Below are 23,581 nucleotides of genomic sequence, written 5' to 3' on the forward strand. Positions count from 1 at the left end.
GAAGTTGAGAAGAATAAAGGGCTGGCCAAAAATGAATAATTTGTGGACAATCTAGTTTTTCATTTGTACTTCAGCTTTTCAACAGAGCACTCTCTTTTGCCCTCTTGTGGTACTCATTTCCCCTGTCTTCTAAAATATTTGGAATTTTCCTTTGGATTGATAGTAGCAAGAATGTAATGGCAATGAAAAATGAATCCTGGTCCTCTAGAAGTCGAGACAGATGTCAAATATGTTTTCTAAATCCTTCTTTCACCAACAAGGTTCACTGACTGTTTACAACCCAATTGTAAAAACCCAGTGTGAAATAAGAAGTTATTTCACACTTCTTATTTCCGCTTCTCAACCCTGCCTTTTCTAATGTCTGTGATGTCTATAATTCTTGAAATCTCCTAGTCCAATACATAGAGTATAACCATATTTGTACAAAATAATTAAGGAACCCACTTTCATTTGATAAAGTCAGAAATGTACGGCAAAACTTGAAGATTTTATCTGAGTCTATTTTTTAAGGAAAACTGTGGAAGGCTCCTCTGTCTAATGCTTACTATTTGTCCTATCTGACTCCAAAGGATTCCCATGAAAAATATAGGCAAATCAAATGCCTACAGAAAATTCCCCTCTGCTATCAATAAAAATAGTGCTGTATCCCCATTGGAAATTAGGGCATTTGCATGTTTCAAATTACAATTTTATAAAACTACCCTTATATTCCTTTTTTTTCTTTTCAGCTCACTGGCATGGATGACCCGAATTCAACAGAAAATCAGGAAAAAAGTAACTAATTTTCTAGAAAGTTATTTTCTGTCGCTTAACAGTTTAGTGATCAAGACTCATACTAATTACTGAAATAGACAACACTTGCAACATTTCAGTCACAGCAAAACACAAGAGAAAGAGAGAAAAGGATATGGCTAATTTGGTTGTTTTGTTCCTTTTTTCTGGGGGGAGGGCGATAATATCTCATAGGGAGGAGTGGGATTATTTATGATCAAGCATATTGAAAGAAGCCTGAATTTATTGCCTCACCGAACTGCTCTAAAGTATCCTGCTTATAATGGTATCTGGAGGTTTTGTTTTGTGAAGCAAATAGCCTCAGGGCAGGCTGTTTTAATTAGGGGAAATGATATGAGGGGAATGAGTGGAGGAAAGAAATCTCTCCCCCCCCCCCCGCCTTACTTCCATGACTCTATTTTTATCTTAGTTATATAAATGCATTCATGGCTAATATACACAATTATATATTTTTAAAATATATGACTGTATGACTGTAACTTTGTTGCTTGTATCCTTACGATTTATATTGATCTTGATTGTTTCCTGATTGCTTATTTGTACCCTATGACTATCATTAAGTGGTGTACCTTAGAATTCTTCATAAATTTATCTTTTCTTTTATATACACTGAGAACATATGCACCAAGACAAATTCCTTGTGTGTCCACTCACACTTGGCCAATAAAAAATCCTATACAAAGCATGTCAGTTTTCTTCTATCACAACCTTCTTCTACTTGGTGCTTTGTGAAGGTGCTAGACTACAGCTTCCATCAGTTCTATTTTTGTCATGGCAAAAATGGGCTCTACTGTACAGTCCTCCACACTTTGACAGCATAAAAATAGGGAAGACTTACACATCTCTTCTCCCCACCCCAATTATTCATATATTCACGTCAGTATCATTTTTGTTTGCTTCACCAACTGTGCTTCTCAGAGGAAGATGCAAGCACTTTTATTTCTGAAATTGTTCAGATAAACAGCAAAAGCACTTGGCTTATCTTCCACCCATGCTAGGCCAAGGATAGCCATGCTTTCGAAGAATGCTTGGCACAAGAAATTGTTTGGAAATGCCAAGGAAATCCAAACTAGTCTTGCTTAGGCTAACAATGGTAGCATACAATGGTTCCACAAAGTAAGTGATAGTCAGGAAATTAAGAATCTATCTATCTATCTATTTATCTATTTATCTATCATCTATCTATTTAAAACAGCTGCAACCAAATGTTTTGTCCTTTTTCCACACCATTATGAGACTCAGTATTTATGGGTCATGACCTCCTAATAAGATATTCTTCCAGACAATATAGCAAAGAAAATTACCACATTCCAGAGCATGGCAGTGTACTCCTTTACCCTTATTCTCTGTGTTAAGCCCTCCTGTCTTTTTGTGCCAACATTTCTACAAGGCAGCTGCACTGCCATTGGCAATCAGAGCCCAACACTAAACTTCTATATGAAGAGCAAGAGAAGATTTTCAGGATAGCCTAACCAAACATATTCTTCATCTTTATATATATATGTATATCAACTTTCCCAATCTAGCACCCTCCCAAAGTGTTGTGAGTGCGGTTCCAAAATATCTAACCAATATGTCCTCTGAAAATTGCAATTCCAGATCAAATGATACCAGGCTGAACCTAATTTACCTCACACTTAGCCTAAACTGGCCTAAAAGTTTTATTAAATTTTAATTGGGGTAATTTATATTTTAAGGTTTGTTAAATTGCTTTAAATTCCGGCCACCTTGTAATATGTTTTGTTTTAATCTTGTTTTAATGTATATATTGTGGATTTTTTATATGGCTGTATACCGCCCTGAGTCCTTCGGGAGAAGGGCGGTATAAAAATCGAATAAAATAAAAATAAAATAAATAAATAAATTAGGGGTTGTTAATCATTTTTGCCATCACACCTTCCTTCAGTGTAATCTTAAACACATCTCCCCTAAAGATCCAAACAGCAAAATAAGCACCAATGAACAGTAAAACAATACAATGAAACTACCAGTATATTTTAATAAAAACATAAAAGGTTGAAGTAAAAGGTTCTTCATATCTCCCCTGGATTTTGTCTGCGCCTTCCCAAGGGAGCTATGTCTCACAATTTGGGTAACCCTGGTGTAAATAATCACCAAAGACTTCCCAAATTATCTGTAAACCACAATATATCTCATGTTTCAAAGTCAGTGCATGAAAGTAAAATTTCATATGGTAAGTAATCATGTGTACCAAACTGAAAGGTTCGGTGTAATAGTTAAGACGTTGAGCTAGAAACTGGGAAATTGTGAATTCTTGTGCTGCCTTAGGCACAAAGCCAACTGGGTGATCTTGCACCACTCAGTCTTTCCCCCTCTGGAAAACTTTGCCAAAAAAAAACAAAAACCCTGCAGGGACTTGTCTAGGCAGTCACCAGTAGTTAATGACTCAAAGGCATATAAAACAGGGGTTGTGGGAGAATAAAACCCTTCCTGGGACCTTTAATACAATGCTATTATTTCTTTTATTTCTGTTCAGGATTAATAGAAGGAAAATTATCAAAACTAGGGAAGGTTATTCCCAGAACTTCACATAAGCCACCCAGTCACTTGACAGTGAGAGGGGCAGTGTATAAATTTAATAAATAAATGAAATACACTTCTAGAATCTTTTGCTAGCTTGGAGGGGAAAAAGTAAGCAGTAAAAAGTAAGTAAGCAGTTAAAAGCAATACCCATGTCTCCATTGTGTACTTTGCGTGTACCACAGAGACCTTTTCAAGGTGTGGAAAAGCAACAAAGTGAAAAACATAGGGAACACGAGCAGGGTTTCCCATTTGGTAATGATGAAACAAGACTATTATAATGTTCTCTACCACCTTGAAAGCTGGACTCTGTCCACTCTAACTGAATGGAAAAGGGAAGGAAAATATCCCAGCAAGCTTTCTGAGAGAGTGGCATGAGTGGCTAAATTCGGGGGGGGGGCAGTAAGGTGTTCTGCCCTCAAGCCTTCGTAACTATTCACTTAACATCAGGAAAACAACACAAGCTTTTCCACACAAAGGCCTGAGATTCAACCCACATGAAAGCAACATGTTTCTGACAGTTTTACCCATTTATTTTAATCTGCAGGTTTAATCCGCCACACCCCTATTTCAGATTAGCTTCATCATTTTCCATCTTTATTTTTTGACTTAACCTTGCTTTCTGGATAGATCTGAATCGATTTCTTTTTTCCTGCCCATGCTGGCTGCATCCCTACTGGGAAAGATATTTCAGGTTTCTATGTATGGAACACAGTGGGGAAGAGTCAGAAAATAGATGTGGGCATAATTATTAACACATGGTTTTTCACTTGAAGTTTAGTATTAACTTTCAATTTTATTTCTTGATGCCCACAGAGGGTCCCTCGTTTGGGATTACATCAGCAAAGATTTGACATCTGCTGACTTGCAATCATACTCTTGTTTTAGGGGAGAAGTGAAAACAGGAGGAGGAGACCCAAGAGCTGAGCACTTATGTTGAGCCAGCAACAATATCCCCACTATATTGTCTATACCCAACAGAATGCTCCCACCCCACCAATCTTTGGGAATATTGTTACCTAAAGTCCTAGATCAGAGATGGAGAACTGTGTAAATAGATTGTTACACCAAGCAGAGCTACCGAGGAACAACTTGCTGAAGGAAACCAAACCAAAACACACATAATTTTGCTCAGAGACTTCTAGTATTCTGGAATCAGCCTAAAAATGGCAGAGCTCCTATAACAATGTTGCCTCTGATACTACATACTGCTATCTAGGTTCAGCTCTTTAAATTGGGCTGCTAGCTATGAAGAAATTCCTGGCTTTTGGTTTTGGCTCTCTCTTCTCTTAAATTTTCCCTTATGTTTATTAATTTGAACATTGTTACTCAGTGACCTGAGTTTTGGTATTCAGAGTTTAAGTTTCATTTATGACCGTGAGATTAGCTTGATGGATTTAATATAGTAATAACCCAGATAATAAGCTGACATTCATAATGCCAAGTCAGTAGTTTCACTATTCTTCTTGTCCATTGCAGTCTTGAATATGCAATAGTATATCTCAATGTTGTTTTTTTGTTCTGTTTTGTTTTTTGGCAACAATGCTGAAGAATAGAAAGTTCAGCTATCACAGCAACAGGTAAGAATGTTGTATGATTAGGAAATGTGCCTGTAAATTTCATGGCTTAGCTGTCATACAAACACGGGTATATTACATGTTTTTCACAAGACTTCTTTCTACAGTGGTAGAGAATGAAGTATGAGCCCCTCACCCAGCATTATGAAATCTCGCATCTCTCTTGCCAATATGATTCTGGCAGAGGTCCAATCCCTAGCAGCATCTGTACTATATTTTCACTATCCCTAAAATGCATTATAACGAACAAGTCTGTTTCCATGGAAACAATACTGTGACTCAGGATTTGGGGGCTGGCTCTAAACATGATTGTCAACAGCAAATGCTCTAGGAGATTTAGGATACTCAAGAAATGAGACTGAAAGAATAACAGAATAACAGAGTTGGAAGGGACCTTGGAGGTCTTCTAGTCCAACCCCCTGCCTAGGCAGGAAACCCTACACCACTTCAAACAATTGGTTATCCAATATCTTCTTAAAAACTTCCAGTGTTGGAGCATTTACAACTTCTGGAGTCAAGTTGTTCACTGATTAATTGTTCGAACTGTCAGGAAATTTCTCCTTAGTTCTAAGTTGCTTCTCTCCTTGATTAGTTTCCAACCATTGCTTCTTGTTCTACCCTCAGGTACTTTGGAGAATAGTTTGACTCCCTCTTCTTCGTGGCAGCCCCTGAGATATTGGAACACTGCTATCATGTCTCCCTAGTCCTTCTTTTCATTAAACTAGACCAGTGTTGGCAAACCTATGGCACGCGTGCCAGAAGCGGCATGCAAAACTGTCCCAAGGCAAATGCGTGCCCTCGCCAGCTCCTTGTTGCATTCCTGTGCTCAAATGCACACCGGTCAGCTGGCCGTCATGTGCGTGCGGTGCCAGCGGACCGCACATGCGTGAGGTGGCACACGTGCCATAGGTTCGCCAACACCCAAGTGTGAGGCAGCACGCATGCCATAGGTTCGCCAACATGCATGTGCGATGGACCGCTGCACTTCCGGGGTCGCCAACACCACGTGTATGAAGGCCAACTGGCCAGCACACGTTTGAGCACAGGAACGTGATGGGAGCCGGTGAGGCTGCGCATTTGCCTCGGGGTGGTTTCGTGTGCCACTTCCGGCATGCAGGCGGCACACAAGAACGTGAAAGGTTCGCCAACACTGAACTAGACATACCCAGTTCCTGCAACTGTTCTTCATATGGTTCCAGTACCTATATCATCTTTGTTGCTCTTCTCTGTACTCATTCTAGAGTCTCCACATCTTTTTTTACATTGTGGCAGCCAAAACTGGATTCCAAGTGTGGCCTTACCAAGGCATTATAAAGTGGTATTAACACTTCACGTGATGTTGATTCTATCCCTCCGTTTATGCAGCCTAGAACTGTGCTGGCTTTTTTGGCAGCTGCTGCACACTGCTGGCTCATACCGTATTTCCCCGAAAATAAGACCCTGTCTTATATTTTTTGAACCCCGAAATAAGCAATGGTCTTATTTTTGGGGAGGTCTTATTGTGGAGAAAGATGGGGCTCCTCTTGTCATCTTACCTGATTTCCAGCTCTGCATTTAAATATTTTCGGGGAGGGCTTATTTTCAGGGGGAGGTTTATTTTAGCGCATGGGCTCAAAAGCCCAATTGGGCTTATTATCAGGGGATGTCTTATTTTTGGGGAAACGGGCTATTTAAGTGGTTGTCCACTAGGACTCCAAGATTCCTCTCACAGCTACTACTATTGAGCAAGGTACCACATATACTGTACCTGTGCATTTTGTTTTTCTTGCCTAAATGTAGAACCTTACTTTTTTCACCATTGAATTTCATTTTGTTAGATAGCGCCCAGTGTTCAAGTTTGTTAAGATCTTAAGCCTATCTTCCGGAGTGTTGGCTATTCCTGCTAGTTTGGTGTTGTCTGCAAATTTGATGAGTTCCCCATCTATCCCCTCATCCAAATTATTGTTGAAGATGTTGAAGAGTACTGGGCCTAAAACAGAGCCTTGGGGTACCCTACTGCATACTTCTCTCTATGTAGATGCAGTTCCATTGAGGACTACACATTGAGTACTGTTGGTCAGCCAGTTACGAATCCATCTGGTGGTGATGCTGTCTAACCCACATTTTTCTATTTTATCTAGTAGTAGGTTATGGTCTACTTTATCAAATGCCTTACTGAAGTCCAAGTAAATTATATCGACAGCATTCCTCTGGTCCTCTTATTTTGTCACTTTGTCAAAGAATGCAACAAGATTAGTCTGGCATGATCTGTTTTTGACAAACCCATATTGGCTTTTGGCTATTACTTTGTTTGCTTCTAGGTGTTTGTCGATTCATTGCTCGACTATCTTTTCCAGAATCTTCCCTGTATTGAGGTCAGACTGATAGGTCTGTAGTTTCCTGGATCTATTTTTTCATTATTATTTTTTTTTGAAGATGGGAACTACATCAGCTCTTTTCCAATCTTCTGCCAGTTTCCCGGTGCTCCTGGATCTTTGAAAGATATATTTCAGTGGTTCCGAGATCTCGTCTGCCAGTTCCTTCAGAATCTTGTGGTGTAGTCCATCTGGTCCTGGTGATTTGAACTCGTCTAGGGTAGATAGCTGCTCACTTACCATTTTCTTCTCTATTTTAACTTGTGTTCCTAATCTGTTTTTTGTGGTGCTGTTTTTGATAGGTTGGACTGTTTTTTCCCTTTGTGTAAAGACAGATGCAAAAAAAGAGTTAAGTAGTTCTGCTTTCTCCCTGTTGCTTGTCACCTTCTTGACACTTTCTCCCAGCAATGGACCAATTGTTTCCTTGACTTTTTTCTTGTTTTTAACATGTTGGAAGGAGCTTTTGTTGTTGTTTTTTACTTTTGTCCCAAGCCTTTGTTCATTGTGAGCCTTAGCTTTCCTCACTTCATCTTTGCATGCTTGGGCTATTTGCTGATATTCTGCCTTAATTATGTGCCCCTCTTTCCATTTTTTATACTTGACCTTTTTGTCTTTCAATTTGTCAGAGAGTTCTTTATGCAGCCATGCTGGTTTCTTTTGAGAGCTGTTATTTTTCTTCTTCATTGGTATTGAGTTAGACTGGACTTTTATAATTTCACTTTTCAAAATTTCCCAAGCTTCTTAAGTTGTTTTCCACTTGAGAATTCTCATCCATGAAATCCTTCCCAAGCTCTAAGTTTATTGAAATTAGCTCTCTTAAATTCCAAGACTCTAGCTGACTTTGTTGTACTACTTGTGCTTGCATAATGTCAAATTCCAATATTGCATGATCACTTGCCCCCAAGGTTCTGTAGCTTCAACACCTTCTATTATTTCATCTCTGTTAGTGAGAATTAAGTCCAATATGGCTGATCCCCTTGTTTCCTTCTCTACTTTTTGGGAAACAAAGTTGACTGTTTGTTAGGAACCTCTTGGATTTTCCACTTCATGGAGTTTGTCTCCCAGTTCATGTCAGGGTAGTTAAAATCCCCCATTACTATTGGTATGTGCTTCCTACATATCTTAATTAGCTGACTAGCAAAAAGTTCATCTATTTCCTCTCTTTGGTTCGGTATTCTATAGTATACACCTATGGCAATATCATTTTTCCCCTTTAATATTAACCCAAATGCATTCAAGACAGTTTTCGTCATTGTTGTGCTCCATTTCTGTAGAGATGTAGTTATTTCTTATATATAGTGCAACTCCACCTCCTCTTTTATTTGGTCTGGTGTGTTTTTTTTTAAAATAATTTAAATCCCTCTAGCTGTATGTTCCATTTGTGGGTTTCACCCCACCAAGTTTCCATAATGGCAACAATATCATATCTGCCCTCATTTACTTGAATTTCTAATTCACCCTGTTTATTTCTCAAACTCTGTGCATTGGCGTATAGACACTTGAGTCCATTTTGATTGATCCTGTGTTTACTGTCTACATAACCTGTGTTGTTTATTATTTTTATTTATTTATTTGTCACAACATTATATACAAGCACATATATTGAAAGGAAACAATAGGACAGGAACGGTAGGCACTTCTGTGCACTTATGCATGCCCCTTATAGTCCTCTTAGGAATGGGGTGAGGTCAATGGTAGACAGTTTTTGGTTAAAGCTTTTAGGAGTTGGAGAGGAGACCAGTGTGTCAGGTAGTGTATTCCAAGCATTAACAACTCTGTTACTGAAGTCATATTTTCTGCAATCAAGATTGAAGCGGTTGACATTAAGTTTGAACCTGTTGTTTGTTCTTGTATTGTTGCTATTGAACAATACAAGAAGAAGTCTTTAACAGGAAGGACATTGCAATAGATGATTCTGTGTGTTAAACACAGGTCTTGTCTGAGTCGGCGGAGTTCTAAGTTCTCTAATCCCAGGATTTCAAGTCTGGTGGAATATGGTAATTTGTTGTTTACAGAGGAGCGGAGAACTCTTCTTGTAAAATATTTTTGGACTCGTTCAATTGTATTAATGTCAGAGATGTGGTATGGGTTCCAGACAGATGAGCTGTATTCAAGAATGGGTCTGGCAAATGTTTTGAATGCTCTGGTTAGTAGTGTAGAGTTTTTGAAAAAGAAGCTATGCAGAATTAGATTTACAGCTCTTAGAGCCCTTTTTGCTATATAGTTGCAGTGGGTTTTGGCACTTAGATCATTTGATATGAAAACTCCAAGGTCTTTAATGGGGTGGGGGTCATCTACAAGGTAATGTCCATCGAGCTTGTACTTAAGTGTTTGGGTTCTTTTTTCCAATATGTAAGACTGAGCATTTGCTGGTTGAGATTTGGAGTTGCCAAATTTTAGACCAATTGGATACAAAATCAAAGTCTTTTTGAAGGGTATTACTATTGTTGGTGGTGTTAAATAGTTTGACATCGTCAGCAAAGAGAACACAATAACTTGAGATATGGTCACAGAGATCATTTATGTATAGTATGAAGACTGTTGGTCCAAGAATGCTACCTTGAGGAACGCCACTTTTGACAGGGACAGGATTTGATAGAGCATTGCCAATTTTGACCACTTGTTGTCTGTTTGACAGGAAAGCAGTTATCCAATTGTGAAGGGGTCCTGAAATGCCATAGGATTTTAGTTTTAGGAGAAGTTTATCGTGTACTACTGAGGCAAAAGCTTTGCAGAAGTCTATGTAGATTACATCTATTGCTTTGCCTTGATCAAGATTAGTAGTCCATATGTTTTTGCAGTGGAGAAGTTGTAAGTTACATGATAATTTTTTTCTGAAACCAAATTGTTTATTAGAGAGTAGGTTGTTTGTTTCTAGGCGGACGGTAATGGATTGGTTGATGATAGATTCCATTACTTTGCAGGTGATGCAGCATAGAGAGATTGGTCTGTAATTTTCAACTAGGCTGGGATCTCCTTTTTTTGAAGATAGGGATGACTGTGGCTGGAGACTAAAGTTTGGGAAAGGAACCAGTCTTGAAAGCTTTATCGAAGATTATGCTTAGGGGTTCTGCTATATTAGTGGAAAGGTTTTTTTAAGAAGTATGCACATAGTCCATCAGGTCCAATAGATAAAGATGGTTTCAGTTTGCGAAGAGCTTTTTCAACATAATCTTCTGTGAAGTCTATATGAGTTATAGTTATATGAGTTATGCCTGACTGCCCCTACTTTCTTGCCACCTGTTTGATTAGTGCACATGGTATGGCACTCACTATTAAATGCTTGGCACAAGGTTGATAATCTTACCTGCACAAATATCTATGTTACATGCACTGATAACTATTAATTTTAGATTGCTGGGGACAGAAATGTTCTGTATCAATTAATTCTCTGTCCCCACTGTTCAGTTTAAATGTTTATCCAGAAAATCTGTGAATTTAATGTCAAGTAACTCAGTTCTTTTCTTTGATGGCTGCAAACCATCTCTTTTGTACAGTTTTCCATTGGACCAGCTGCAGACATCATACAGACATAAAACCAAAGCCTTCCCTTTTACATCACTCCTTTAGCCACACATTAAACTTTCCCTTTTGTTGCTTCTATATTGGTAAAACCTCTAAAATGTTAAGCCTACAACCTATACTACTAAGTTCATACCCCAAGCTCTGGAAATCATTCTGCACAGAAAGTACATCTTTTTGGGAGAGATCATTTGTGCCAAGATGTATAATAGCATCAACATCACAGTCTTGACTATCTTAAAAATACGTCTCTTGTCTCTGCTGGCAGTAGCACCTGGCAGACACCTGACCTCTTTCATAACCTCCATATCTTTTCCTAAATTTACATCCCTTACAATTGAATCACCAACCAGAAGGTGGCTTCTCTTTTTGGATACCTTGCTCTTCTTGTGTGACTGATGTGTAATACCTGATTCACACTTTCCCTTTTCCAAAGTAAGTTTTTCATCTCGGACCACAATCCCCTGCTTATCTGAGTTAAAATGATCACAACTACCTTGACCTGTCACTTTAGTGTCCCTGTTAAGGTCAGCAAGGACACTGTATCTGTTATGCTGGGACACAGAGAAAGCTTTGTGTTTATAGTTTATTGTTTGTGTTTATGGATCTCTCCCCCCCCCCACTCTCTCTCTCTCTGTCTCTCTCTCTCTCTCCTCAAGCAGACATGGATATCCCGTATGATGTAATGCAGAGAGTAAGATAAAGACACATGACTCAACTTTTTCCCCCACAGTCCCAATTCAAATTCGGAGCTACTGCAGCATTTGGGAATTACATGGCAGCATACCAAATAATTCCCTACCAGGCTGAGAGATGAGTTTCATTCAGCCAAGCTTCCAGTCATTATTTGATACAGTCAACATATCCGAATATAAGCATACTTAAAAGTTAACTTTACACTTCACACAGATATAATGTAGCCATACTATTATCTCTCTGTATACTGCATTTTCAGTTACAAGATCGCTGGAGTATAGCATTTGTTTTTAGACTTATGAAATAGTGTATCCTTTTAGTTGTGAATTTAAATCAGAGTATTTGTGATGGAGGAAAAGATTTTAGCATACTTCTACATTGTACAAAGTCTTACTCCAGTGCCAAGTCACCAAGAAAGAACAATTTACTAAATCTTAGCAGTTTCTCAATGGAGATCCATTACTCTTTCACAAGGGTATACTCTATGTTTTTAAATTTACTAGCTAGCTAAGCCGATAAATAATTATGTCTCTCTTTTTTATCTAATTCAACTTTGCCACATATTGGAGAAGCAGTCAATTACTATATTCTTTTAGCCAATGATTTCAAAAACAACTCAAATAATATACATATATGAGGCTCTGGTTTTCAGAATGATCAACATCCAGCATTTTCCCTACTATTAATACTATTCCCTACTGTTACCTACAATATTACCACATCTCTGACATTAATACAATTGAACGAGTCCAGAAATATTTTACAAGAAGAGTTCTCCGCTCCTCTGTAAACAACAAAATACCTTATTCCACCAGATTTGAAATCCTGGGATTAGAAAACTTAGAACTCCGCCGAATCCAACATGACCTGTGTTTAACACACAGAATCATCTATTGCAATATCCTTCCTGTTAAAGACTACTTCAGCTTCAATCGCAATAATACAAGAGCAAACAATAGATTCAAACTTAATGTTAACTGCTTCAATCTTGATTGCAGAAAATATGACTTTTGTAACAGAGTTGTTAACCCTTGGAACACACTACCTGACTCTGTGGTCTCTTCTCAAACTCCCAAAAGCTTTAACCAAAAACTGTCTACCATTGACCTCACCCCATTCCTAAGAAGACTATAAGGGGCATGCATAAGTGCACAAAAGTGCATACCGTTCCTGTCCTATTGTTTTCTTTCATTATATGTGCTTGTATATAATGTTGTGACCAAAAAAAAAAAGTTGCCTGTTTGTAGCACCGAGTGACTGACAGATCTTAACATGAAATAACAATCAATCTCAGAACATTTAGATTATAATGCAACACCTAGTCTCAAACAATCCCCATTCATACACATATATAATATATAAGATCTCATTTTATGTGTGCTCTAGCATTTATTCTGATAGCAAAATCACATGAGTTGAACTTCAGCTATCCCCAAGAAGTTACTGGGATTGCACTTGCCAGAATTCCCAGCCTCAATTTATCTAAAAGTCATGAAATTGGGGTGACTAATACAGCTCTTTTCCAATATCTGGACAGAAGCAAGTTCCCCTTGATACCAAAGAGAATATGTAGATAATGAGCCTTCATACCTGAATAGATTTAAACATGTCTAGTTTTATTATTTGTGTTGGGTTGAGCTTAAAATGAAATCATGTAAAATTTTATGAAAGATAACTTTAGGAGCATCTTGTCAAAGCAGTATAGATAGATGCTGGAGGGGGGAGGATGGGGATTACTCTGCGAAGATACATGAGTCTAAATAGGATGATTTTATTGTTTGACAAGAATACGTTAACTGGACACAGCCCAAGTTAAATCAGAGGAATCAACTTCAGTATTTCAATAGAGGCTTTGTTTTGACAATTCTGAATCAATTCCATAAGCAGTTGTCCAGTGCTAGAATTTGAACTAACCTTCCAGTCATCTCTTGATGTTGATGTTGCCCACCTCCTGACCATATGTAACTAGAATGTATAATTCTTGCTCTACTGTGATATGCTAAAGGTTTGCATAGCCTTAGATGACAAACTATTAAACAGAAAATATGTACTAGATCCTAGTGCTGCTACAGATTATTATACCAACATCAGAATCCCAAAAACGTTTACCTAAATCATGCCGCCCTACATTATTCATTAATAAGATGTACCAAATTTCTCTTATCAGGATGGCAACAGAAAGCAGTGGCAACCTAAGTCATATCTATATAAACTGTTGATTGAAACTGTTCCTCTCTGCATTTGTGAGATACTGTTAACTGATGATAAATAAGATTACCTCAAAATCATACTCAAAGAATCTTTCTCTCATTGCTAAGAAGCTGTTGCTTTCAAAGCTAGGCTCCATGGTTTCCAGATATGTTTGAACCTCACCCCAGAAATCGTAAGGACAGAGGCACTGAAAAAATGTTCTGTCTAATAAAAAAACAGCCTCCCTCTTTAAATTCTCTTATTTCCCCCCCCCAAAGCTTTTCCCCTCCTAATGGATGCTTTTATTACACCTAAAACATAAGACTGTTGATTGGCAAAACACAAATCCTGCTAGCAGTGAACAAACTGCTTTTGCTACTTACCTGATTGAATAACTTTGGGTTTTTTATATTTGAAATGCTGCTGCCTTACAGGCATAGAGTATAGCAAGCCATAATGGCAAGACTTGGGCTCTGACATGGCTTTATTCTCTGTATTAACATGCATTGGCTAGAATAGTCAGCTAGTTTTAAGAAAGTTCTATTCGATCTTATGTCATTCATCCAGAGGTGGGCGTCACATACTGTAACAACCAGTTTGCCCAGAACTGAAAATGTGAGTGCATGCGTGCAGCATCGAAAAAATGGTGATTATATAGGACAGGATAGCACTAGACCGGGTAGGCAGTCTGAGCCACTGGTCGGAACTACCGGTTCGCTTGAACCAGTCTGAACTGGCAGCAGCCCACCTCTGCATTCATCCTATACTAACTTGGTTTTCATATGCATGCACATAGTCTGAGGAAGGCATGATAGCATGATTTTGTGCATCTACGTAAGTGGTCTTAAAATTAGGAGTGTTGAATGGTAAAGCTGCTGGGTATAGTGAGACAAAAAGTTATGTTTCTTTATGAATTACTTCATAGAAAAACATTTCCTTCTCAATAAGGGCTTCTTTTACAGCCACAGACATGAGACTGTTGGTTTGTAAAACACAAATTCAGCTAGAAGTGACAAACTATAGCTTTGCTGGCTGCCTTAACTATTCAACTGAATAACTTTGTTTCTTGAAATGAAATGCTGCTGCCCTTCAGGCATGGAATACAGCAAACCATAATGCAGGAATTAGGCTCTGACATGGTTTTATTTTTCTCATATCCATAAGAGCGGGAGGGCAGAATAATACTGAATAGCTGGAAGCACTGTTGCCATACAAGAGGATAAAGACTGGAGGTTATTGAGAAATTCTTTCATTAAAGATAACTCAAACATCTCTGGGTTTACCAGACTGCATCCAACATGAAAGATTTGTACATCAGTGATATCAAAATCACTTTTCTGAGCAGCTGAATAGCATTTAACAAACAAATCCAAGAATTGGCAACTTTTTCAGTACAACAGAGTATGTCCTAAAAAGAGAAAGAGTCTGAGACTAAATATTGAGAGTATACATATTTAAAGCTCAGATAAAGCATGTCATAAAAATAGTAAAGCCAATTTCAATCCTCCTAATAATTTTTTGATATATCATACAGATCACTTAAATCGTCTTTAGTAAAATGTTCAACACTCAGCAGAATCACTTAAGCCCTCACTCATAGAAAAAGCAACATAAAGGTCAGCTGCATTACATATTATTTTTCAAGTCAAAATCCAGCTTATAAAAAGTCTATTTTAACGTAATTCATTAACTTTCTTATTCCCAACATGTCTCCTTAAAATAACATTTCTATCTGCCTGGTAGATGATGAAGACAATTTAAATCTCTATAGCTATTCATACCACATAGATTCAGATATGAACACAGAGTGTCTGATTTCGGTTCAAGACAAAATTTTGAAATATATGTGCATTGTTCCATGCTGGGAATATTCCCACAGTTGAATATTTATACTTCATACTTTCTTATAAGAAAGTACTATAAGTACACTTGTATCCTCAGAATCTATTACGAAAACCCTTTATGATCTTTTATACTTTTAAGTTGGTAGGATCAGAGTGGGGGTAATTTTTATGCAAATATTGCAATATACTTCACATTAACATTCTGTACAATCCACAAAAGTTAGTATATCATTATTACTATTATTGGAATTGTTTCAAAATATTTCAGCCTATGAGCCAAGCTATTTCAAATGACTTAACCCTTGCATCAATATGCATATGATTATAAACAATTCCACTTTTTCGATCTAACCCTTGGTAGTCATGACCAAGGAAATGTTGTGAATATTCTCATCATGAAACAATGCACATGTATTTCAAAGTTCTGTCTTAAACTTGAAATCAAACAATTCATTCTCATTCCTCATCTTAGGGACAACATTTTAAGAGTTCCAATCATCTATGATCAGTATCTAGTAACACAGCATGTATGGATTCCAATTCTTCCGGCATTGGCTGGAGCTAATTCTTTTCAGGATACATAGGATATGGGACAGAGCCAACTAACTACAGTTTGAAAACTAAAAGCAATTGTGCATTTTTGTTTGTTGAACTGGTGATGGAAATTAATCAAGGAAAGAACCAACATAGTACTAAAGAGAAATTTCCTGACAGAATTAATCAGTGGAACAACTTGCCTCCAGAGTTTGTGAATGTTCCAACACTGGAAGTTTTTAAGAAGGCATTGAGGAACCATTTGTCTGAAGTGGTGTAAGGTTTCCTGCCTAAGCAGTGGGTTGGACTAGAAGACCTCTAAGATCTCCCTTCCAACTCTGTTATTCTATTCTATTCTAAATGGTTGGTATTGTTCCAAGCTCAGAACAATTTAATTATTTCATGAACATTTCTAGTAGGAGAAAGTTAGGGATGGTGAATCAAAGAAAGGAGCTATCTTAGTTTGAAATCTGAAGCAAATGAGCTAGCTCAATTTAAAACCCATGCATCTTCACTGTAGATTCTAAAAAAAAAAACATATAGAAGTGAAAAGATAACCGAAGTGTACATCTTTGAAAAGTGTCATTTCAAAATTCATCAGATGGCCATGCAAGTTTGTAGTCAGTGAATAGAAGAAATGTTCTTCAATATTGTACCAAGTTAGATCTCAGTTTTGTATTTTACTATCTAGAACAGATGATTCTCTTAATTTAGTTGCTGATTTTCTTCAAAAATTATGTCCCGAACTAAGATAATTTGTTTTTAAAAAATCATTTTTGGTATGTGTGCATCCTACATATGTAAATGTACAGAAGTCACAGAAAAATCTGCAAGGGCAGAAGCTTCTCCCCTTTTATTCACTCCAATCTTTCCTTGCCTGGTTTTGTTTTGTTTTTTCTTCCTTGAACTGAGTTCTAGAGACAGAAGCCAGATTGGCTGTAAGAAAAAGTTAAGGTATATAAACAGAAAATTACAGGTGAGGAACGTATTAACTCTCACTTCCCCAACTGCCTTCTGTAAGAATAACCCATTTTATTATGAGGGAGAACTTCTGTATTGTTTGTAACATCTAGTATGTCTGGTTTAATGAAAAGAAGGACTAGGGGTGACATGATAGCAGTGTTCCAATTTCTATGGGGCTGGCACAAAAGATGGGGTCAACCTATTCTCCAACGCACCTGAAGGCAGGACAAGAAGCAATGGAGGGAAACTAATCAAGGAGAGAATCAATCTAGAACTAAGGAGAAATTTTCTGACAGTTAGAACAATTAATCAGTGGAATGACTTGCCTTCAGAAGTTGTGGGTGCTCTAATACTGGAGGTTTTTAAGAAGAGAGTGGACAGCCATTTGTCTGAAATGATGTAGAGCTTTCTGCTTGAGCAGGGGTTGGACTAAAAGAACTCTAAGGTCCTTCCAACTCTGTTATTCTGATACTCAGTTAGTAGGATTAGTAGACCTCTAACAGGAAATTTTGTTCAAGATGTGCAACACTTGGAATATATCCAATACTAAATCTTGTGTAAGAGGCAGACTGCATTTGAAACAAGCATTTATAGCCCCAAGCATCCCTCATCATTGGCCATGCTATTTGAGGCTGCTTGAAACTGCATTTCAGCAACATCCTAAGGGCCACAGGGACCATCTTTGATTTATAGTAATGAAATCACTACTGTACTAAAAGCTAGCAATTGCTCCATGGGATAGAATTTTACTCACAGTTCTACAGGCCTTAAGAATATAAATAATCTATTAACTTAACCATCAACCTGTCTCTTTTTCATTCTCAGTCTGTCTTATACAGCTTCTGATTTTTCCTCAATTTACCCTTGACAACACAACATTGCATTCAGTTAAGTGCTTATTCAAAAGGTCCCACAATTATTTTCAACTGTTGTCAACAGACTGCTTTGAATTAAGGCTCTTCTTTCTAGGGTATTGAGAAAAAGATTTTTTCACAGCCTGAGTATTAAAGTTGGATACACTTTCTAATCTTTTTACCTGTCAGATGTAGTTTCCTACCTAACAAATATGCTTTCATTTACACATAAACTACAGCAACACACTGAACATGGGGCTTCTTATTTAGGTGAAAACCAAAACAGGCAGAAATTTCAAAACGTGATGCCAGATTTACCAACTGGACGGGGAGAAACGAACTTATCACATCAGTATTTATCACTGGCTCCATCATATTTGGGGGCTCAATTCAAGGAGCTCTTTTAATTTGGTCCTAGTTTGGAAAGAGGAACAGGCTGTGCCTTGTCATACCTTCCTACCTGGATTTTGAGATCTTCAGAGGACTTTTTCTGAATGTCCCTGCTGAACATGGTACAGCAGTTCTTGAGAAGAAAAGCGCCCCTTCAGGTTGTGGAATGTTCTTCCCAGAAATATGTACTTGGCATCTATCTGGGTTAGTATGATTTCAAGTAAAAGCCTGTATTTTTCCAACGTTTCTGCTCTTTCACCTTTAAAGTGATTTTACTATCGGCTACTTCTAAAGCAATACTTCTGGATTTTACTTTTCATTTCTTGCTTAAGAGCTTTGTTAATCTAGCAACCTTTAAAATCCAAAATAACATATCAATAAGAAGTCATATTTATTTCACCTCCTTCTCGGGACATCTTGGCATTTGCGTTGATGGAACAAAATCTTGAAAAATAAACAGAACTGTGGAATTTGTTTCACTTCAACTATGAATAAGATATATTTACACTACTCCAAAGTTTATTTTAAAAAAGAGTCCATTAAAAACCCTAGATTTTTAAAATCAATTTTTGCCCTAACAATCTTTTTAGGAGTCATTGTAACAATCAACATATGTCTATATTTCATTTTGGTACTTACTTTATAGAATTACTTTACAAGACCATCATGAATAGCTGATCTGCACATAATAAATTAAAGTAGTTTGGCTACTACAAGAGAACTGCTATCATGAATGGAAATAGATTAGAAAGTGTACATTTCCAGGGAAATACCCCACCTACAAAAGATTTTCTTTCTTTCTGAAAGCTAGAACTATCCTGCAAAGTCTGAAAACGTGCTGTGTTAGAGGGGGAAAGAATGAACAAGAACATTTTCATTCACTTGAAGCCTGCTCAGTTTCAGATCTTCTCTAAATCCTCTTTGCAAGACGAAACCCAGCTTTTAGATGGGGAGAGATTACAGATGGCAGAATCTTAACCAGTTACATGGCCTCATTCTCTGGGGAAGGGTTAAGCTTTCCTCTAAATAGCAGAATATTGTTTAAGTTAATCCAATGCCACATAAGAGACACCGGTTCTTTAAAAAAATATTATTATTATTCATTTCAACTGAAATAACAGTTTTACCTGTTGCACCATATAAATTAAATCATCTGGATTAAATACCATTCTCATTCCTTTGAGTGCTTCATATCATTTAGGAGCACAGAGATGCTGTCCATTCAGCGAAATCTTTAATGTTTTCCCAGATCCAAAAGAAAAAAAAGTAAGGGTGTATCTCATCCATACAAAAGCTTGTTTCTACCAATGGATTGTTGAAAGGCATAGATTTTTCTTCCTTCTGATTCTTCCAAATTAAACTGGGAAACAGTTAGGGCAATTTGGAAATTAACATGGGGAAATTCCAAATCAGCAGAGAAAGAACTTTAAATAGAGAATATGAAATTAAGAGTTTGGAATTCTGGACTCCAGTTGTTGCTCTAATCATCTCTGGAAATCAGAAGTAGTATTATAGAACCTCAGGGAAAGAAAGCAGCATCCACAAGACTCTCTATTCCAGCCAACTCCATTTCTAGCTCTGAACAAAACTAGAACTTTTATCATCCTGGCAAGCTGGAGAAGCAATCCATATATTTCAATATTCCCCCCACCCAATACTGTGCTATTGTGTTTTTCTATATTACAAGGCCAACCAAAAACTTCTACTGGGGATCAGAGCCAGTTCACAGCACTGGGTGAACAAAGGCAGACTTCTATGACAGACAATAATTCTTATGACCCACCCCCCCACCCCCCGTGCACTGATACACTTATAGCCACTTCTTACAACTCTGAAACCTGGAAATGAATCTTTCCACCACAACACATAGATCACCATGTTTCCCTGAGCCATAATTACAGTTACCTATAGTTCGCTGCATGCCCCACCATCATGCCGAAAGCATGGTTCAAGGAAGGATGGGAAGAGATTCTCTTCTTTTTTATTCTTTAGTAGAATGCCGGCGCAAAGGAGCGGTTTCAGATTTTTCAAGGGACGAATAGCCTGTTCAGTGTTCAGTTGCAAAGATTTTGCAATATTAGCCCGTTAGATCGGACAGATCTCTTAAGGTTAACACACGATACCTTTATACCTTCGGTAATCGGGAGCTCGACGAGAGACAGTGGGGGCTCTGAACTAGCAAAGCTGAAGCCACAGAAATGACTATTTAGACTCGCCCCCCCCCCTGTTTTGGGCTATCCCGAAACGGCGTTTTCACAGCGGAAAAGTACATTCCCGCGGTGCTACTTATTGTCCAGTCACCGACCCCAAGGTGTGGGAATGCACGTGTGGAAATCACATCGCTCCCTCCCCTCGCTTCTCTAGCAATTCAGTTTCAAAGCCGGCGAGGGGGCGGGGGGGAAGCCACCCCAGCACACACTCCAGGTAGCCAAGAAGAGCGGATCCGGTACCTTCCTTCCCCCCACCCACCCCCCCACTTCTCCCCCCCCCCTCCAAGCGTCCTAGGCAAGGGGGATTTAGGTTGCGCCCCGTCACGCCTTGCTTTTCCCATTCACATAAACTACCTTCAAAAACGCTGGGCTGCTTCAGACGCAGCGGCGGCGGCGGGCGCCCGCCTCATCTCCAGAGATTCCCAGCCGGAGACCGTAGCTGCATCTCTCTTCCGTCCGCCCCTCAAGCTCCCTCTGTCCCAGCGAGCGGCAGCGGCGAGCGAAGCATCCTTACTCTCTTTCTCTCTCTCCGCGGGGCTGAGCTCTCGCGCCCGCCAGCCCCTTCTCTCTCTCTCTTTCTGTTTCTCCGCGCGCGCGCACGCGCGGCCAGAGCCAGAAGGGCGAGCGGTGCTTCTCGCTCGACCTGCCCCGGCCGCGCGCTTTCGCCTTATCTCTCTGCAGCGCTGGTCCCGGCTGCCCCCGCTTTCTCCCCCCCCCCTCCCGCCACCCCGCTCAGATTGTGCGGCGGCGGCGGCGGCGAGGGGGATGTTGTGAGAGGATGGAAGGATGGGGAGGGTGGAGATGAGGGGCGGAAGAGAAGGAAGCGCGCTTCGCAGTTGCCGCGTCGGTCCCGAAAGGCTGGAGAGAGGCGCGCGAGGAAAAAAAAGCAAAACCTCACTTTCTCCTCTCTGGCGGAGCCGAGTCTGTCTGCAGAAGCGGCTACCTAGAGAAGTCCTTCGTGTTTTCTAACACCTCCCCCCGCCCTTCCTCTCCTCTCCTCTCTTCCTCCGGCGGTCTGATGTCCTGTTTTTGGCCCCTCTGGTTTGCTTTGACCAGAGCACAAGTCTGGTTTTTTGTTTCCCTGCTCGGGCTCCCCTCCACCCAAGCAAAGAAGCGGTTGAGACGGCAGAAGCTGAAGGGAGCTCCTCTTAAAGGAGCCGGATCTGCAGCAGGAGCGGTTGCCGGCCCCTCCCGCGCCCCTTCTCCAGGGTCAGCGCACAACCCATTTCTGCTCTGCCTTAATTGGATAAAACGGGAGGGGGGGACTCCCTTCGGGCCTCTCCTCTGCAGTTCCCCCCCCCCCCCACCTCTCTTGCACAAGGAATTTGGCGCGCAGCGGATCACTTCGACCCCGGGTCATTCGGTAGCGAAGGTCCTCGGACGTGAGCCGCTCGCTGTCCAACCAGCGGGTAACTTTGATATTTCCAGATGGCTAAACTGACGGGATTCTCCCACTTAAAGGCGCCGACGGGCTATAAATGCCGCTGAAAGATTTGCGATTTAGTCGCTGTCATAAGCCCGCTCAGTTACTGTACTCTACGCGAAGAGTTGCGACTGGCCGCCAGGGGTCGCTCTCTTACTCGTTGAACAATTTCCCAGATTTTTTTTATTTTTTTTTAGAAAAAAGTCGACATTGGGGTCCGGTTTGTGCGGCTTCTACTGTTCCCGCGGATGCTTCAAAAGTCTGTAATTTTCCAGTTCCCAGATGGAAATTCCTGCATATATTCTTCTACAGGCCTCCAGGAGCTGTGGAAAGAGTCTTAAGTCGTACTCAAAACACTCCCCCCCACACACACACCCCTTGGATTAATAAAATCACAAAACCATGTTAGCATCCTAGCCATGCCTCTGTAAAGATCTAAGAAAAGGGTATGAAATTATTATTTTTTTTAATTGATACAGACGGTTATTGAACAGACGGTTGTCATCTCCGGGGCCATGTAGCTTTCGAATTTGTTTAGTTTGGCGAACCCATTTCCTTCTTCTTACAATTTAACAAGTATGTGAAGATTCCTTTTTCTGTGACCTTAACTGAACCCTTCCGTGTTCTGTGGCCAACATTGAAAACAGATTTATTTTTTTCCTCAATATCTTCATAAAATCTGCAGTACTGGCTAGTCTTAGTACCCACTCACCCCATTTTATTCCATTTCAGGCAAAGAAAACTGCATTATCAGGGTCGAGGGATGAAAACGTTCTTCTGTATCCCACACAGTAAAAGAAAAGCAAAACTCTTCAAAGATTTTCATGGATACCTCTTAACTAAGCTATCGAAGTGCTGTCCCGGTGTCTGGAAGCCGTACGGGTCTGGATGGGGAGAAACAGGCTCAAGCTCAATCCCTCCAAGACAGAGTGGCTGTGGATGCCGGCATCCCGGTACAGTCAGCTGAGTCCACGGCTGACTGTCGGAGGCGAGTCATTGGCCCCGATGGAGAGGGTGCGCAACTTGGGCGTCCTCCTGGATGAACGGCTGTCTTTTGAAGATCATTTGACGGCCGTCTCCAGGAGAGCTTTTTACCAGGTTCGCCTGGTGCACCATTTGCGCCCCTTTCTAGACCGGGATGCCCTATGCACGGTCACTCACGCCCTCGTGACGTCTCGCCTGGATTACTGCAATGCTCTCTACATGGGGCTCCCCTTGAAGGGCATCCGGAGACTGCAGTTAGTTTAGAATGCGGCTGCGCGGGTGATAGAGGGAGCCCCCCGTGGCTCCCGCGTGACACCTATCCTGCGCAGACTGCACTGGCTACCTGTGGCCTTCCGGGTGCGCTTCAAGGTGTTGGTGACAATCTTTAAAGCGCTCCATGGCATAGGGCCGGGCTATTTATGGGACCGCCTACTGCTACCGAATACCTCTCACCGACCCGTGCGCTCTCACAGAGAGGGACTCCTCAGGGTGCCGTCAGCTAGGCAGTGTCATCTGGCGACACCCAGGGGAAGGGCCTTCTCTGTGGGGGCTCCCACCCTCTGGAACGAACTCCCCCCAGGACTTCGTCAACTTCCGGACCTCCGAACCTTCCGCCGCGAGCTTAAAACATATTTATTCATTTGCGCAGGACTGGACTAGGTTTTAAATTTATATTGATTTTAATTGGTTTTAGTATTTATATCATT

The 23,581-nt window shown here is 40.0% G+C and overlaps 1 protein-coding gene across 1 annotated transcript in view; it reads right to left on the bottom strand.

Moving 5' to 3' along the window:
• The window catches only part of CHST1 (carbohydrate sulfotransferase 1), a 36,449-nt gene extending 15,532 nt beyond the window's left edge, over positions 1–20,917 (bottom strand). Inside the window, exon 1 of the mRNA XM_058164801.1 lies at positions 20,822–20,917. The gene's annotated coding sequence lies outside the window, so the exon portion shown is untranslated. The remainder of the gene's footprint in view (positions 1–20,821) is intronic.
• Between the last annotated feature and the right edge of the window lie 2,664 nt (positions 20,918–23,581).

This window comes from Ahaetulla prasina, chromosome 1 (assembly GCF_028640845.1).
Source record: "Ahaetulla prasina isolate Xishuangbanna chromosome 1, ASM2864084v1, whole genome shotgun sequence".
Classification (NCBI taxonomy): Eukaryota; Metazoa; Chordata; class Lepidosauria; order Squamata; family Colubridae; genus Ahaetulla; species Ahaetulla prasina.